Source organism: Oncorhynchus mykiss, chromosome 15, assembly GCF_013265735.2.
Source record: "Oncorhynchus mykiss isolate Arlee chromosome 15, USDA_OmykA_1.1, whole genome shotgun sequence".
Taxonomy (NCBI): Eukaryota; Metazoa; Chordata; class Actinopteri; order Salmoniformes; family Salmonidae; genus Oncorhynchus; species Oncorhynchus mykiss.
Genome location: NC_048579.1, coordinates 12021710 through 12039910, shown reverse-complemented (window position 1 = coordinate 12039910; position 18201 = coordinate 12021710). Strand labels below are relative to the sequence as shown.

The 18201-nt window shown below is 43.8% G+C and overlaps 1 protein-coding gene and 1 long non-coding RNA gene across 5 annotated transcripts in view; one reads left to right on the top strand and one right to left on the bottom strand.

Annotated features, from left to right (window-relative positions):
- The window catches only part of LOC110489594 (zinc finger homeobox protein 4), a 150520-nt gene extending 138443 nt beyond the window's left edge, over positions 1-12077 (bottom strand). For all 4 annotated transcript variants that reach the window (XM_036943708.1, XM_036943709.1, XM_036943710.1 and 1 more), the window contains exon 1: positions 11651-12077. The gene's annotated coding sequence lies outside the window, so the exon portion shown is untranslated. The remainder of the gene's footprint in view (positions 1-11650) is intronic.
- Positions 10495-14356, top strand: LOC118938787. The gene is made up of 2 exons (XR_005036041.1): positions 10495-10866; positions 13436-14356. It is a non-coding gene; the product is annotated as an uncharacterized LOC118938787 (long non-coding RNA).
- Positions 14357-18201: the final 3845 nt, after the last annotated feature.

Genomic DNA, 18201 nt, shown 5'->3' with positions numbered 1-18201 from the left:
TCTCTTATCTTCTCCCCCCTCCTCTCTTCTCTTCTCCCCTCACCTCTCCTCTCTTCTCTTCTCCCCTCACCTCTCCTCTCTTCTACTCTACTCTCTTCTGCTCTTTTCTCTTCTCCCCTCACCTCTCCTCTACTCTACTCTCCTCTCTTCTCCTCTCTTCTCTTCTCCCCTCACCTCTCCTCTCTTCTACTCTACTCTCCTCTCTTCTCCTCTTTTCTCTTCTCCTCTCTTCTCTTCTCCCCTCACCTCTCCTCTCTTATCTTCTCCCCCCTCCTCTCTTCTCTTCTCCCCTCACCTCTCCTTTCTTCTCCTCTCTTCTCTTCTGCTCTCTTCTCTTCTCCCCTCACCTCTCCTCTCTTCTCTTCTCCCCTCACCTCTCCTCTCTTCTCCTCTCTTCTCTTCTCCCCTCACCTCTCCTCTCTTCTCCTCTCTTCTCTTCTCCCCTCACCTCTCCTCTCTTCTACTCTACTCTCTTCTGCTCTTCTCTCTTCTCCCCTCACCTCTCCTCTCTTCTACTCTACTCTACTCTCTTCTCCTCTCTTCTCTTCTCCCCTCACCTCTCCTCTCTTCTACTCTACTCTACTCTCTTCTCCTGTCTTCTCTTCTCCCCTCACCTCTCCTCTCTTCTACTCTACTCTCTTCTCCTCTCTTATTTTCTCCTCTCTCTGTTAAGGGAGCAGGATGGCTGAGAACCATGAATATCAGAGAACAGCTGAATTTACATCAGAGAGTGAGAGGGAGTGAGAGAGACAGAGAGATGATGGGAGAAAGAGTTGGGGAGAGAGAGGGATGGAGAGATATATCAATAGCGAGAGAGAGAAAGAGAAAGAGAGAGAGGGGGTGAGAGAGAGATGGGGAGAGAGAGAGAGGGATGGAGAGAGATATAAAAAGCATAGAGAGGGGGAGAGAGAGAGAGAGAAAGAGATAGAAAGAGGGAGAGAGAGAGACAGACAGAGAGACAGAGAGATGGGGAAGACTGTTTGACCCTAAGACCGTAAGGACTACAAATCAAATAAAGAGCCAAATTATTTACACAAACACACAAAGACAATATTGTGTTGTTTTTCACCGCTATGAAATTCCCCTTTTCAAAAAACAAAATAGTCCAATTGAAATATTTTGCTTCATGTCAATCCATCCATAATATCGTGTGTCAGATACCGCATGCAAAACTGCCTTTCAGAGCCTGAGAAATGACAGAATAGACAGGAAATAAAAATCCCCCTGTTTTTCTTAATAGACCGACCGAGGCAGAGAGAGAGGAGGGAGATAGAGAGAAAGGGAGAGAGAGAGAGAGAGAGAGAGAGAGAGAGAGAGAGAGAGAGACAGAGAGAGAGGAGGGAGATAGAGAGAAAGGGAGAGAGAGTGAGAAAGACAGAGAGAGAGAGAGAGACAGACAGACAGAGAGAGAGACAGAGAGAGAGAGAGAGAAAGAGAGACCTGACTGGCGCTGTACCAACAGCAACTAAAACATTTAGACAGGAGTGTTGAATAATGAAGGTTTTCAATGAGGACACAAATTACAAATTACATCCGCCTGATAACATGGATCTTCCTTAACAACTCTGTCTATGTCATGTTGGACAAGCTCATAAGGGACAGAGTGTGTGTGTGTGTGTGTGTGTGTGTGTGTGTGTGTGTGTGCGTGAGTGAGTGTGTGTGTGTTGAGGACTGGATCGTAGTGAATGTATTAGTCTCCTCTTACCACGCCAAAGACAATACTTTACTGCCGGTACAATGACAGAGAGGGGGAGAGAGAGAGAGAGAGAGAGAGAGAGAGAGAGAGAGAGAGGGAGAGAGAGAGAGAGAGAGAGAGAGAGAGAGAGAGAGGGAGAGAGAGAGAGAGAGAGAGAGACAAAGAGGGAGAGCGACAGAGAGAGTGAGCGACAGAGAGAGAGGGCGAGAAAAGGCCTCTCTTTGTCCTCCACCACTCAGCCTGTCCTTCGTTTCTCATTAGCATATGAAAAGCGAGAGATGAAAAAACAAGGGACAGCGTGTATAAGGTCAGAGAAAGAGAGTGAAAGAGGATCCTGCCGGACGATAGAAAAACAAAAACCGGCCATGCCGCCCTTTGTGGGGTTCTGTGTATCGCCCCACTGATCATTTCCACACACCAGATGGAATTCTGATGACGCGTCTCGTCCAAGTCCAGTCTGTATGTAACTCGAAGCATTACTCACAAGTCACACAACTAGCCCTGCTACCAAACAATCAAGCCAAACAAAGATGTCGGGTCCTCTCCTCCCCATGCCACAGCTCTGGTTGTTCTGTATAGAGGCCTACAGAAGCCTGCCAGTCCCATTATTACTTCACATGACGACACACACACACACACACACACACACACACACACACACACACACGCGTACAGGAAATATGAGCCTGAGCTTGATGTTCTCCTGCCCATCGACAAAAAAAATTGCCTACCCGGCAAGGGAGGCTGGAGAAAGGGAGTAAAATGGGAAAGGAGAGAGGAAACGAGAGAGCATTTCATCTCGCTTTCATCTCTGTCACTCAGTCAACCATTCAATGACCCATTCAACCACCAGGCAGGCATTATGCAAAACCTCTTCCGATGCTTTCACACTTGTATGAAACTCCATTCCTAGCTCTGAAAGGCAATTACATCACTTTACCCTTCTGTAAAAAAACTGATGAAGTACTAGCACCTAACATCTCTCTCTCTCTCTCTCTCTCTCTCTCTCTCTCTCTCTCTCTCTCTCTCTCTCTCTCTCTCTCTCTCTCTCTCTCTCTCTCTCTCTCTCTCTCTCTCTCTCTCTCTCTCTCTCTCTCTCTCTCTCTCTCTCTCTCTCTCTCTCTGTGTCTCTCTCTGTGTCTCTCTCTCTCTCTCTCTGTCTCTCTCTGAATTAACAGATGATCGCAGAATGTATTTGTCTGTTAAATATGTAGGGTCATTGCAGAAAGGGGATACAATAAGTTCCTGGGGAAACGTCTTCCTCTGTCTGACTTTCTGTTTGTCAGAGTCTGAGCCTGGACAACTAATCAGAAACAAATTAAACAACGCTGCTTAACATTGACCACATATGGATGAAACTCACAAACACTAAAGCTCACACACACACACACACACACACACTAAAACTCTCACACACACACACACACACACACTAAAACTCACACACACACACACACACACACTAAAACTCACACACACACACACACACACACTAAAACTCACACACACACATTAAAACTCACACACACACACACACACACACTAAAACTCACACACACACACTAAAACTTACACAAACACACACACACTAAAACGCTCACACACACACTAAAACTCACACTCATGCACACAGCTGTCATGCACTAATTGTTGTCTTGTCATACACACACTACCATCACTGACAAACACGCTGCCATTACTGACACACACACACACACACACACACAAATACTAAAAGTCACACTCATGCACTAATTGTTGTCTTGTCATACACACACTGCCATCACCGACACACACGCCGCCATTACTGACACACACATCACCGACACACACATTCAAATCACCGATAGACACATTCACATCAATGCCCCACACCCGCAAGCCTACAAGCTGCAGCTCTCTCTCACACTCCCTTCTGTCACTCCTACACACCAGATGAGGAACTAAGGCAGGCAGGGAGCGTTTTGCATATGTAAATTCCGGCACAAGTGAAACATGAGTCATTAATCCGACCGACCAACCAGGGGACATTAGACATTAGTCAGCACAATTAACCAGGTTTCACTGGCAACTAATACAATTTGGCCACACCGCCACACCGCTTCCAGGCGTAAATCAGATTGGCTGTTATGCGTATCCACGGCGGTGTGGAACAACTGCCTCCAGACCCCTCGCGTTCCACGGCAGTACAAGGGAGCTGATCCCCCCCTCACACACACACACCCCTCCAGACCCATTACTACTGGCCCGTTCCACGGCAGTACAAGGGAGCTGACCCCCCCCCCCCCCCCCCTCACACACACCCCTCCAGACCCAATACTACTGGCCCGTTCCACGGCAGTACAAGGGAGCTGTTTACCCCCCTCACACACACACCCCTTCAGACCCATTACTACTGGCCCGTTCCACGGCAGTACAAGGGAGCTGATCCCCCCCTCACACACACAACCCCTCCAGACCCATTACTACTGGCGCGTTCCACGGCAGTACAATGGAGCTGATCCCCCCCTCACACACACACCCCTCCAGACCCATTACTACTGGCCCGTTCCACGGCAGTACAAGGGAGCCGATCCCCCCCCTCACACACACACCCCTCCAGACCCATTACTACTGGCCCGTTCCACGGCAGTACAATGGAGCTGTTTCCCCCCCTCACACACACCCCTCTGGCAGTACATGCCCCCTTCCATATGATCATTTGCATATGCTCATATAATTAGCTGCTAATTACACTAAATGTGTGCATATTCACAAGCAGCCACCCCCAGGAGCTACAAGAGGCTTGGACCTGTTCCAAGTCTTTTACATCTCTCTCTCCATCTCTCTCTCTCAGTATCTCTCTCCGTCTCTATCTCGTTCTCCGTCTCTCGCTCTCCGTCTCTCTCTCTACATCTCTCTCTCTCTCTCTTTCTCTCTCTCAGTGGTACTGCCCCAGAACAGTCACAGAATGCCCCCTTCTTTAAGACATTAAGCTTGGCTGCTCCTGAGTTCTTGGCTTTTACTGCTACAGGCTTCTAGGCCCTGGGACCACAGTACTGACGCTACCATACTCTCACAGACCAGGAATAGACACATGCTTCTGAAACACACACACATGTGCTTCTCAAATACACACACACACACTCGTGCGTGCACGCTTCTCAAATATACACACACACACACACACACACACACACACACACACACACCACACACACCACACACACCACACACACCACACACACCACACACACCACACACACACCACACACACCACACACACCACACACACCACACACACCACACACACACACACACACACACACACACACACACACACACACGCTTCTCAAACAACCGTATCGACGGTGAATGTATGTTCTTCATTTCTCCTCATCTCTTCATTACGTCTGGCTGCATAAAACACCTCAGTATTCTGACATTTTGTTTTATGTATCATAACAAACAGAGCCTCTAAAAACTGAGATCGTCAAAGGAAATTGAAATCGGAGTGAAACAAATCGCTGCGTGGGTTGTTTCCTTTAAACTGAGTGACTGTATGGGGAGAGAACCAGGTTGTTTCCTGTTAACTGAGTGACTGTTTGGGGAGAGAACAAGGTTGTTTCCTTTAAACTGAGTGACTGTATGGGGAGAGAACCAGGTTGTTTCCTGTTAACTGAGTGACTGTTTGGGGAGAGAACCAGGTTGTTTCCTGTTAACTGAGTGACTGTTTGGGGAGAGAACCAGGTTGTTTCCTGTTAACTGAGTGACTGTTTGGGGAGAGAACCAGGTTGTTTCCTGTTAACTGAGTGACTGTATGGGGAGAGAACCAGGTTGTTTCCATTAAACTGAGTGACTGTATGGGGAGAGAACCAGGTTGTTTCCTTTAAACTGAGTGACTGTATGGGGAGAGAACCAGGTTGTTTCCTGTTAACTGAGTGACTGTATGGGGAGAGAACCAGGTTGTTTCCATTAAACTGAGTGACTGTATGGGGAGAGAACCAGGTTGTTTCCTTTAAACTGAGTGACTGTATGGGGAGAGAACCAGGTTGTTTCCTTTAAACTGAGTGACTGTATGGGGAGAGAACCAGGTTGTTTCCTGTTAACTGAGTGACTGTATGGGGAGAGAACCAGGTTGTTTCCTTTAAACTGAGTGACTGTATGGGGAGAGAACCAGGTTGTTTCCTGTTAACTGAGTGACTGTATGGGGAGAGAACCAGGTTGTTTCCATTAAACTGAGTGACTGTATGGGGAGAGAACCAGGTTGTTTCCTGTTAACTGAGTGACTGTATGGGGAGAGAACCAGGTTGTTTCCTTTAAACTGAGTGACTGTATGGGGAGAGAACCAGGTTGTTTCCATTAAACTGAGTGACTGTATGGGGAGAGAACCAGGTTGTTTCCTGTTAACTGAGTGACTGTATGGGGAGAGAACCAGGTTGTTTCCTTTAAACTGAGTGACTGTATGGGGAGAGAACCAGGTTGTTTCCTTTAAACTGAGTGACTGTATGGGGAGAGAACCAGGTTGTTTCCATTAAACTGGGTGACTGTATGGGGAGAGAACCAGGTTGTTTCCATTAAACTGAGTGACTGTATGGGGAGAGAACAAGGTTGTTTCCTTTAAACTGAGTGACTGTTTGGGGAGAGAACCAGGTTGTTTCCTGTTAACTGAGTGACTGTTTGGGGAGAGAACAAGGTTGTTTCCTGTTAACTGAGTGACTGTATGGGGAGAGAACCAGGTTTTTTCCTTTAAACTGAGTGACTGTTTGGGGAGAGAACCAGGTTGTTTCCTGTTAGCTGAGTGACTGTATGGGGAGAGAACCAGATTGTTCCATTAAACTGAGTGACTGTATGGGGAGAGAACCAGGTTGTTTCCTGTTAGCTCAGTGACTTTATGGGGAGAGAACCAGTTGTTTCCTGTTAGCTCAGTGACTTTATGGGGAGAGAACCAGGTTGTTTCCTGTTAGCTCAGTGACTGTATGAGGAGAGAACCAGGTTGTTTCCTGTTAACTGAGTGACTGTTTGGGGAGAGAACCAGGTTGTTTCCATTAAACTGGGTGACTGTATGGGGAGAGAACCAGGTTGTTTCCATTAAACTGGGTGACTGTATGGGAAGAGAACCAGGTTGTTTCCTTTAAACTGGGTGACTGTATGGGGAGAGAACAAGGTTGTTTCCATTAAACTGGGTGACTGTATGGGGAGAGAACCAGGTTGTTTCCATTAAACTGAGGGACTGTATGGGGAGAGAACCAGGTTGTTTCCTTTAAACTGAGTGACTGTATGGGTAGAGAATTAGTGTGGACTGTATTACACCGATGTGTATCTCTAACATCACATTAAAACCATTACAAAGATCACTGACTGACACCATCCTACACCTCATCCCAAATGAAATCAAAGAGGGAAAAATGAAATGAAGTACTGGAGGCACAGGAAGACAACATAATATGAGTGTTTTAATAACAGGATGTGGGAGATTGTGCTGTTCACATCCTAATGGCTGTGAATCCAAGCCAAGCGTCACTGCTGCTGCGATTACAAACCTATCGTCCCTCTCTCTCTCTTCACATTCCACTCATTTAGTAGACACTCTTATCCAGAGCACCGTACAGTACTCAGTGAATACACGTACTTTGCCTCACGTTGGAATCAAACCACTAAAACCTGGCGTTGGAAAACCCAAGCCCTACCAACTGAGCCACACAGGACTGTCTCACTCTGTCCCTCTATCAATAGCTATCCCTTTCTCAATCTAGGTCAGTCTAATACGGTGAAAAACGGAGAACAATACCCCTAGCACATATGAAAATCACACAGCTGTTTGACACACACCAGATGGTAGAGGAAGGAAGGTGGAATGAGCACGTGTCCACATGTATACTGTCTCTTAATGAAGGTCTGCTAGGCCACAGGAGTCACAGTCTATTCCATGTGAAAATGAGATACGTATGACTACGGTAATGAATCTGTGTCTGTATAACCTTACAGACTGCTGCCGCTAGGTCATTTCATTAACTTCCATTCATCACACACCAACCACATATCTAACACCAACATTTACAATTTCTCCAAGATATTTCCATTTCCTTTCATTAAAAATGAAGGGGGAAAAAAAAGAGAATCCTACTTGACTGTCTGGTGTGTACAAAGTCATTCTGTTCACCCGACCGTGGCATTCAATGATGGGGATTTGGAAATAACCTGTGTGTGTGTGTGTAAGGGATCTTCTCTTTAGTAACAACTACTACTTGGATTACTAGGCCGTCTTATGTATTCAACCAGACTCATATGTTTCCCCTTTCTAGCTTTAGTCTGATCGGTATAGCAGTGATATAGTCCTCCTGACTACGTCCTATAGAGATCTACAGGAAGAAAAAAAACATTAAAATGCAGGAAGATAGGGCTGTAGCAATTCTCTCTCTCTCTCTCTCTCTCTCTCTCTCTCTCTCAGGATTTTAAATCATCTGACTTCCATCTATTAGAAGAGAGACTTATTGAGGTAGAAACCATAAAAAATGAAGGAGGGAAATTTAATCCCTGAAATATTGATTTTCCCATTAATATCAGATAGGTAGAGGGTGATGAGGCTGGGTGGAAATGACACATCGTCGACCCGAAGAGAGGCTGGGGCCAATCTTCCAGCTGGATATGCCTGCCTGCCCGGGAAGAGTTATAGGGATGTTTCGCCTCTATCTCTCTCCCTGCCCCTCTCCCTCTATCTCTCTCCCTGCCCCTCTCCCTCTCTCCCTACCCCTCTCCCTGCATCTCTCTCCCTGACCCTCTAGCTCTCTCCCTGCATCTCTCTCGTTGCCCCTCTCCCTCTATCTCTCTCCCTGCCCCTCTCCTTGCCCCTCTCCCCCTATCTCTCTTCCTCTATCTCTCTCCCTGCCCTGTCCCACTCCCTGCCCCTCTCCCTCTCTTCTTTTAACTCTCTCCCTGCCGCTCTCCCTCCCTTCCTCGCTCTCTCCCTGCCGCTCTCCCTCTCTTCCTCGCTCTCTCCCTGCCCCTCTCCCTCTCTTTCTCTATTGCTCTCCCTGCCCTTCTCCCTCTCTCTCTCCCTGTCCCTCTCCCTCTCTCTCTCTCTCTCCCTGCCCCTCTCCCGCTCTTCTCCTATCCCTTCTTCTTCCCCCTATTGTCTTTCTCTCTAGTAGCACCTTGATTAAGGTTGTAATGATGAAATGTGCTGTTAGCTGTGGAAGATGTTGAATCATATAAGAAGCACTAATACACGATGTTGTGAGTTTTAAATGCAGTTCAACTATAAGCCTTTACATAGAAGAACCATGAGGCTGTCTCTTGTTTTGTGTCCCTTCCTGTCATCATTGGCTCGATGTGTTTTATACACACTAATACACGTGTTATTATACAATCAAATGTCAATCAAATGTATTAATACAGCCCTTTTTACATCAGTCGATGTCACCAAGTGCTCCACAGAAACCCAGCCTAAAACCCCAAGCTACAAGCAAGGCAGATGTAGAAGCGCTGTTATATATATTATGTTATCACTCTCTGCAACCTTTACATTCTCCTGTTGTAAGCACATTGATGTACTGAAACGCCTTGCATTGTTTTTGATAATAACCAATTACAGCTTTTACTCTTCATTGTCAATTGTCCTCCAAGACTGGCAGTATAGGTCAAACACATCCTCAATCCCCTATCGAGGCTTGCTTTAAACCCAGGCTTGCTTTAAACCCAGTGTAATGTGCTTTATTTCGCAGGCGCGTGCGTGCGCGCGCGCACACACAGTAATAATATTGCTGTAATAATAATAATATTCATCATCACAGTAAAACAAAACCAAGGCGCAGTCGTCAGACAAACTGAAGGTCCAGTAGCATTGCCTTAAGAACAGGACTGAGAGAGAGAAAACACGTAACCATGTTCTGTGAGACAATTACATCCCAAATACTGACGAAACTCACTGTAATTAAATTTTTCCATCTTTTCTCATAATTTCATTTTTGGGCGTTTTAACATCGTTAAATGGAGTGTTGCGTAGCTTATTAGAAATAAAATATTAGTAGCATACATTAATTTTACTACATAGCATTGAACCCATTGCTCCCAAATCACCACTATTCAGATAAATGTTTAACGGTTTAATGGTGTCAAATAGGCTATATCAACTTTAATTCTCAGACTCATTCATGCACAAAAATTAACAAATGTAATTCGTTGGAATTGTCCTTAAAATATGCAAGTCATAGTTCCAAACCACTATTGCAGCATAATCATAATAATAATAATAATAATAATTTAATACAAATATTTATCAAAATAATTGTATACAAAACTGTACAATGGTAAAAATAATTTCTGCAGTCCTCATTTTTGCTTACAGTCCTTAATAAAAAAGATCGTATATCCATTAAATACAAACGGTGGATGCATTTGTTTCCAAAGTTATTTATCTAGCTAAAGAACTACAAATACCCGAAAATAGCTCAAATGATTTCCCCTTAAATCAAAGCAAAAACAAAGAAATTTAAAAATCGTCCTAATATGCCGAAGAAGAGAAAGCCGTAGTTGAAATCCAGTAGAAACATCATCATGCTGTTGATGTGCCGTAGAAAGAGCGAGCGGAGAGCGCAAACACACACACACAACCTTACATACCGGAGTTTGAAGCTGCCTCTCGTGTCCCCGTGTTTTTTTGTTGTTTTTTTGCTCTCTTAATGCAAGCGATCGATGTCCCTGACACTGTTGTGTCCCAATCCCAGCCAAGACTCTACCTCAAACCAGTCAGTCATCAGGCAAAAAAAACTACCACGGCCCCTCTCCTCACCTGTCCTCTGTACCCCAAGTTACACTAAACAACCAGCATGCATAGACAACTCACCACCGAAGCCTGGGCTAAATCCTCATCACTGGCAATGCAAGGACAATTCATTATATGGAGAAAAAATATGAACCCACCAAAGCGAATGAATGGGGAGAACATAAATCTTACGTTACGGCAATAGGACATGAGTAAAGAAAATAGAGAACACATAATGAAGAGTTTGGGCCTCTTATGCTCTTTTTCCCCCATTTTTTTTGTTGATTTTATCAAAAATATTTAAGAACCGTGAGTTTCTGGATCCAGGGGACCTGCGTGTTATCAGTAGCCCAACGACTGGTCTCCTTCCCCGGCCACACAGCCACCCCACGGCTCGGTACAATGGCTACTCCTTTACACACAGCAGGTAATTGGGAATTGTAGGACCATTATACATTGAACATACATTGAATCTCAATAGTATAATCTAAAAAGACAATACATGTATCTATCTAAACAATATATAAGCGTGACGGTGTAAATCGTGTTGCTCTTCGCGTCGTTTAAGAATGTATACGGTGTTAAACGTAACAATAACGTGAGGAAGATAGCGACATTATCAGAAAACAAATGAATGGATACATTGTAGCCTAACTGCCGAACCGTCAGGTCCAGCTTTTAAAAGTGGTCCAGCACTGAAACCAGGCAGAACTCTTTCACCGGGGGAAGACAACAGGGATAAAACATTCACGTATCCTAGACCACCATAGATCGGACCTCGTTACGTCTAGTCTAGCGCCGTAATTAACCAAGCCACACCGGGGAAATACCTGATATCATGTAACGATTTGTTTTCCGTTGTATTTCACAGATCATATGACATTACGATCGGAATGAGACAAACCCTAGCAAACTTTGAGAGCAGATTTGGCCGAGGCAGCAATGGCAATGACACTCACGTAAAGGCTTTCGTCTGGCCCGTGACAATTCTCTGCTAGTAAAACCAAAGCAGGACTTCAACAAACACCTCAACATGCGATGTTTTCCAAGGCAAAGCTGGGCTGGGCTATTGCCGAAAACATACCACGTGAAAACAGCTGTTATCTGCTGAGCGCTGTCAAAGATTCTGCGGGATCCACCTAAAAATATATTCAATATTTGACCTGAATTAAACACCAACTACTCAATAAAAGTTATAGAAAAAAACTTACTTTCTACCCCCCGCAGTTCGTTCCCTTTCTTCTCCTGTTTTTGGTTTGAAAACAAAGTCACATCCAATAGTTGCGAAATATGATAACACAAAAATGGAAAAAGGGGAAAAAATGTATAATCCTCCCAACTTTATTGAAAAAAAATAAACATACAAAATGGCAAGCGGTATGAAAGCAATCCTTTGGGTCCGATCGGTGAAAAAGATGTCTCGACTGCAGCCTCTCAGTTTCGGTTGTGGAGCGGTCGAGAAACTGCGGAAAGGAAATGAAAATCCGATATGTCTTTATTCTGCTAATTATTATCGTTTTAGCCCTGTTTAAAAAAAATGGCTGATTAAGTTGAGTGCGCATGTCTTTGTGTGTCTATTCCCGATATGCACTCTGGGAATGGAAGAGAGAGGGCGAATGAGAGAGGGTGGGAGAGAGAGGAAGAGAGAGAGGAACAGAGAGAGAGGTGTAATTAGCGAGCTGATCAACAGTCTCCACATTGCAAATGACGCACTGAGCCCCTGTCCAGAGCAAAGCCCTTAGGGCGGAACGCGTCAGATTGACCAAAGTGATCTTAACATCGGCACATTTTTACGGTTTTACCGGCTAGTCCAAAGACATGCAGAACAACAAATAGCCATTTCCTGTTAACCAAATAGGGTACAGAATTAGAGAAATCACCCTTGTTTATGTATAAAGGTCCGCAGACGAGGACAAAACTATAGCCTGATACGCCACCCGGTGCAAGGCACATATAAAATATATTATTATGTTAAAGCTGTTCAGAATGGCAGTATATTTTCCAAATACGTTTAGCTCATTTTGATATCCTGATTTTATTCAATATATAGGATAATATTTGATCTAGTGGATTTAAATATGTGGAATCTTGAGAGATGCACAGATTGAAGATGCTTATTAGTCTCAGATAGAGACTAATTGAATGTGTTTAACTGTGTTGTAAATTGAATACCGTATGTAAACAAGGGCATGTTGTCAATATTGAACACAATATCGATATGTTTATTACATTGATGTAAAACTATGACAGAACAAGAAAGCATATGTCTGGCTATGAAAAACTGAAGAGAACAGGCGTTTAGGCCTATACAGTGGAGGAACACGCCGGCCTTGTCTGAAAGATATATGATATTTAGTTACATATACATTTTATCTCAATATCATAACTTGATGCAAAGTCAATTAAAAAAGTCTAAATTATAAGGCCTTACATTACGTTCTTCATTCATCATGTTTTAAGAGTATCTAAAATGTTAACTACTGTAGAATGGATTTGACTTATTGTAGAGCATAGAAGAGCATAGATTGGTCTACGCGTCTATGGATGTCAAGAACATAGCAGTATTTATATGACACAGTAGATAGATAGGCCCAATGCAGAGGCCACATTATAAGAAACGAACCAGTCGTTAGAAGATATGGGTTAAAATAACAACATGTTTATTACGTGTTTTTCTTCGTGACGATACGATGGTAAACATATATCTCGTGATTGATAGAAAGTAGCCTATAGCCTACACAAGCATCACCTTAGAAAATAACTAAAAAACTGCAAATACATGAGCATCAAAGCTCATGTTACCAACTCCCAGTCCACATAGGATGACTGGGCTTTATGGAGCCATGCATAAAACCTCAGGCAATGTAAGACCCATTGAATCCAACACACCATTCAAACCAATACATGTATATAGGCCTATTCATTGCATTAGTCCGTTTAACTATGTTCCCTTCCACCCTGATCCGTTTAACTTAATTTGTTCTCTCTCATAACAGTCGCTATCCGGAGAGAGACCTGAACATGGTCTTCATCGTGTAGGGAAGCAGAAGATCGGTTCTCCTTCATGAAAAAAAATCGAAGGGGGTGAATTGACTGAGCTGGGTTTTGGGATCCTATGATAAGGCTGCTGGCAGCCAATACATCCTACTGCAGTAGCCTACAACTGAACCAGACCCACACCGACCCAGCCCAAACCAAGCTCGACCCAGGGCTACTGTTTCCCGGACTACTAGGGCTGTGACCTGTGTTAAATGTGGTCAGCCGAGGCGTCACTTTTCGCAGATCTGAGGCTGTTGCTTTTTAGCGTCCTCCAGGGATTCCAAACTGCTCTTCCCGGAGAGGCGACTCACTCGGCGGACAGGAGGAGCCAGACAAGCCGCTGCCTGGTTGGAAAACCAGCATGGAGCAAGAGGCAATGGACAGAGCGTTGCAGACAGCTTTTTGGTCTCACAGAATCGTAAGGCTATAACAAGAAACCTGGTGCGATGGACTAAAGGTTGTTCTGAATGTTTAATTAACTATTGATTGATTTTATTTTCAGGTGGTCACTTATTTTCTTGCGAGGACGCAGACTAATACACTCGTAGCAGGCGACTGTGAGGGACGTGTCCATATATTGCAGACATTCACTTGTTTTTTGTTTTCACGGTGAAAGAAGAAAGTAAGGCGGATTTAAGGGCCTGATACTCTTTATCTTAACCTCATGCATTTGTAAATCCCCCGGTCGCCTCCCTCTCACTGTTCCAGCAGACGATGCTCTTTCTCCGGAGGCTGCTTGACAAAAGACCAAGTTAACTAACATTTCGCCCCATTTCCATATCTCAGAATCCCCAATTAATTATATATTATCTGTAAACTCAGAGTGTGTGTGTGTGTCCTCAGGTTAGACTGAAGGGTGAAATAAAACGATTAAAAAAGGACCGTACGTTGCCAATTGAGTTTATGTCAGAAAGACCATTTGCAAGTGTTTCATTTTCAAACGAATACGAATAAAAATATAACTACTATTGCTTTTTGTGAATGGTTATTACAATAATAATACAATAATATGGGATCAAATTCCTGACGCTTTCTCCTTGGGTCATTGTTTTCCATTGCTTTGAGGCATGTTCAGCCCTCGGTAGCGGTCTGACTCCTGCCATAAGGACTGGGAGGTTGGGGGTTCTCCCTTGTTTTAAATCTGATGGTTTTAGTCCAAAGCACCGGCGCCCTCTGGGGTCCGTTAGGTCACGAATGGGGAAGTTTGACCCTTTCCTCAAAACACACAGACCCACTGGCAAACCCTCTATACCCAACACACTGACCCATCTCCTTTAGGCTACACACAGACCCATAACCAGAATAGCCCAACACAAGTCACAACACGTAGAGAAGCAACAGCACACGTGCAGCGTGTGTTAGCGACGGAAACACACAAGGACTCAAGGAGGTAATGTTAAATAAAAAAACTGTTTTCCTTTATAAAAATCCATAACTATCAATGGGCAAATATAACCCCCAAAATAATGGAATTTATGGTCAAATCATGAGGATCAAAATGGTCCGAATTTATTCACGTATCAAAATTCATGTCAATTTCACATTAGAATATTGCGTGGCAGTGCACAGTGAATTTGAATAAAACAAAAGCTTGTGATGCTAACTAATTAATTACCCCAAATTATATAGAACTTGTTCATATAGTTTAACTTGCAAAATACGTTTACCGGGAGAATCAAATAATATTCCCATACTTTGCGTTAGACATTACGTACAGACATAACTCCACAGAGAAATCTCAAATGTATTCTCCTTCCATTCAAACACCGAATAATGTCCGATACCAATGAACTTTTCCCCCACATTTAACCCAACCTAAAACTTCTCGACGTTTTAATGGCATGGACCCTAAACCAGACAACTCGAATACATAAACATACAATCAGTTTATAACTTTGAATATTCCTTCCTTTAAATTTCCAAAAGCATATGCCCATGCAGCAACAAAAGAGAAATAAAAACTATACCTTTGGTAAAATAGCATTCCGTTTCTCTTTTCTGTATCTTACTCGTACGCTCAGTAGCAATCCGCTCATAGCATATGGGATCTGTTTTGAAAATGCCTAGATTTTTGGCACATTGTCATTGAAAAGAGGGGAGCGAAGTGTTGCCTCTACAGAATGGGGGAAATGAGTCCGCGTTGGACGCAGCCTCCCCTCTACATGGACTTATCCAACTTTAATTTAATATTCCGCAATGTGAAGGTATATAATGCAAGAATTTCAGAGGAAGGAACCGCTTGGTGTTTTTTTCAGTATTTCATCGGCAGGAGAGGAGGACAATGCTTTTGTGTCTATTGTCTTGTTTTATCTGTCCCGGTCAATTTTGATATTTCACAAGCAAAACAAAAGATGTTTACTTGTTTGTATTTAGATCACTTGCCAATAACTCCCGTCTCATCTGTGGCTCGTGTCACGCTGGAATCATTCCTAACATAAAATCGAGACCTATAAACGCTTGTTTGTAAAACACTGAGTCAAAAATCAATGTATTGGGACATTTTAATCGATTATATAAACGAAAATCTATAGGCAACATGAGGCCGATATCAGCCCACTCTCCTGCTCTCTTCAAAGGAGAGGAAAAAAAGAGATGGAAAGGAGAAAAGAGGGAAAGACAGCTATAGGGTTTAAAACGAAGCTTACATTAACGTTCTATAGCGTGGTGACTACTCTGTGGCTATATGTCAGAGTGCTTCCAGATGGGAGATGATAGGGCAAGCCTTGATGACAATTAGACTATAGTACGTAATCAAAGCGACCACACGGATTAAGGCTACATTTAAAGGGTCAACTAGAGCAATTCCAGCCAATATCACATTTCAGCATCACATCACATCACATTAATCAGCCGTTTCTCGATGGCCTCTCACCAGGCATTAATCAAAAATGGTGAATCAAATCAGGGGCAATCTATTCACTGGTTGCATTGTTACCAGGAGATAAGAAAACAGCAACCCAACACGCGCGTTTATTGCTTAAACTGTGCATTAATAATACGCGGTATGATATTAGGGAAAGAGAGGGGGGGGGGGGGGGGGGTGTAGAATCACGAGGTGTCAATCATGTAACATTTACATGGAATCACAGCTGCTCGCGTCTCCGGACTGTGCGCGAGCAGGCACAGGCAGTGCGTGAAAGGGTTTAAGGAGGTGTATGGAGGGGTGTATGGAGGGGTAGAGGTGTGTCCATTATGTTTATTTGATAAGAGGAAATCAATGGAACAGATTGTAAAGCCTTTACCAGGGCCAGATGCGCGTGTAGCCTGCACGGTGTTCCCGGGTTTGAAAGGGGGGCTTGGTGAAAAGTGACTTCCAGAACAGCGGCGCTCGAACGGGTCGATCTGGTGAGGAAATTTACACGAAACTGTACACTCATAGGCTACACTTGACAACACTTGATCACCCCCACGACACACACACACACACACACACGCACACACACACACACACACACACACACCCCTCCATCTCTTTATCCCCATCCAACCCTCATTCCATTTAATCTCCCTCGCCCTTGTGCCCCTTCCCACTTGGCCCTTGGTCCTCGCTGTGCGCGAGTTTTTCATTCTTGATCCCTCTTTAATAGACATGTGCGCAGGAGTGTCCTCCATATAAATCTATCTCCTCAAAAAGCGCCTCTGCCATATACCTCCACATACCAGACGCAACCCTGATCCAAACCACAAATAGCCGTTAGCACAATAATGTACAAGTAACGTGAATTCTACAGAAATATTATGGTGATGAAAAGACAATCTGGTCATCTGGGAGACGCACCTGCACTCTTTGTCCCTGTCTTTTGACACACACAGCGAGAGAGAGAGAGAGGGGGGGGGAGAGAGAGAGAGGGGGGGGGGGGGGGGGGGGGGGGGGGGGGGAGAAAGAGAGAGAGAGAAAGAGAGAGAGAGAGAGAGAGAGAGAGGCTACTGGCCATTGTGAAGAAGAACAAAAGACGTTGTATCTCTACCTATACAGGTCTAATGGGCCTACTGAATTCAGTTGGGATTATTTAGATTTTCATTTTGTGCCTGAAATGTGATCACTATTTCAGAGTAGACTAAATCAAATTAGAATAACTAGGCTATATCTGCATTTTAGAAATTAACTTGAATATTTAACGATTTAAGCCTAATTATGTAAATTAGTACTGACTATACCAATAATAATAATACAAAAGTATAAATAATAATAATAATAATATTGTAATAATAATACATACATGTAATAAATAATTAATCTTTTCACTTAAATCACAAAAAAACAGCACCTGAAATTTGTACTTTCTAATAAATAATTTTAAACAACGAAATATTTTCTGCCAAATGCGGAATTAAAATTGAACAAAAAGGGTAAGCATGGAGCTTTTCTCTTCAAAATCTTATTAAAATACTTTCCATGACAACGCGAGCCAGAACATGTCAATTTACTGGACTACTGTCCGCTGTCCTCTCCAAGGAGGGTCCTCAGACATCCACTATCCTTCTCTTGGGGTTACCCTCTACCCCTCTTCTCGTACTCAATGGGCCGTCCTCGCACGGTAAATAACTCGGTTACTATTGGACCGCACCGCAAAGGGGAGAAGTCAATTCCATGGCAACAATTTGACAGCTAGGAAGCTCGAGTCATCAAAGCTAGAGACGAACCGAATCACAGTCAATTCCACCAGGCCAAGCCAGACGATCAATGCAAATGCACAGATTAGGTTGATGCCTATTAGACATT